The sequence below is a fragment of the Oncorhynchus keta genome, chromosome 30 (genome assembly GCF_023373465.1).
Source record: "Oncorhynchus keta strain PuntledgeMale-10-30-2019 chromosome 30, Oket_V2, whole genome shotgun sequence".
NCBI classification, from domain to species: Eukaryota; Metazoa; Chordata; class Actinopteri; order Salmoniformes; family Salmonidae; genus Oncorhynchus; species Oncorhynchus keta.
In genome coordinates, this window is record NC_068450.1 from 34,519,202 (window position 1) to 34,520,228 (window position 1,027).

Genomic DNA, 1,027 nt, shown 5'->3' on the forward strand with positions numbered 1-1,027 from the left:
TATGCTGGGCCGTGGAGGCACACTGCAGGTATGGAGCGTAGTGCTGACACAACACGTCCTGGCTGAATCCCCTCTGTAGCACAGCAAGTGCGGGGAGCTGGAACAGGCCGCACTGGGCTGTGCTGGCGAACTGGGGATACAGTGCGTAGAGCTGGCGTAGGATATCCTGGACCGAAGAGACGCACCGGAGGCCAGGACCGCTGAGCCGTCACAATCCGTCCTGGCTGAATGGCCAATCTAGCATGGCAACTGTGGGGAGCTTGCACAGAGCGCACCGGGCTGTGGATGTGCACTGAAGGCATGGTGCGCAAAACCGGATAACATGGTGCTTGACCGGTCACTCACTCCCCATGCTAAGCACGGGGAGTTGGCTCAGGTCTGAACCCTGACTCCACCAATCTCCCCGTGTGCTCCCCCCCAAAAAATGTTTGGGGCTGCCTCTCGTGCTTGCTTCTTTGAGCTAACTCCTCGTATCGTCGCCGTTCCGCTTTCGCTGCCTCTATCTCCTCGTTCGGACGGCGATACTCCCCGGCCCTTGTCCAGGGTCCTGCTCCCTCCAGGATTTCCTCCCAGGTCCAGTCCTCCTGACCACGCTGCTTGGTCCGTTGGTGGTGGGATCTTCTGTAACGTTCGTCGTTAAGGGCAGACCAAGGAGCAGCGTGATTTGAGTTCTTTTTTTATTGAAATGTGAACCAGCAAAAAACTTTTTAAAAAACAATACAACGAACGAAAAGCTTCTTCGTGCAAAAATACATGCAACCAAACAAAGACAAGATCCCACAACTGAAGGTGGGAAAAAGGGCTGCCTAAGTATGATCCCCAATCAGAGACAACGATAGACAGCTGCCTCTGATTGGGAACCATACCAGGCCAACAAAGAAATAGAAAACACAGATATACAAAAACTAGAGTACCCACCCTAGTCACACCCTGACCTAACCAGAATATAGAGAATAAAAAGGGATCTCTAAGGTCAGGGCGTTTCAGTCCCAAATGTCCTGATAAATATGTGCAGTCCATTTCATAA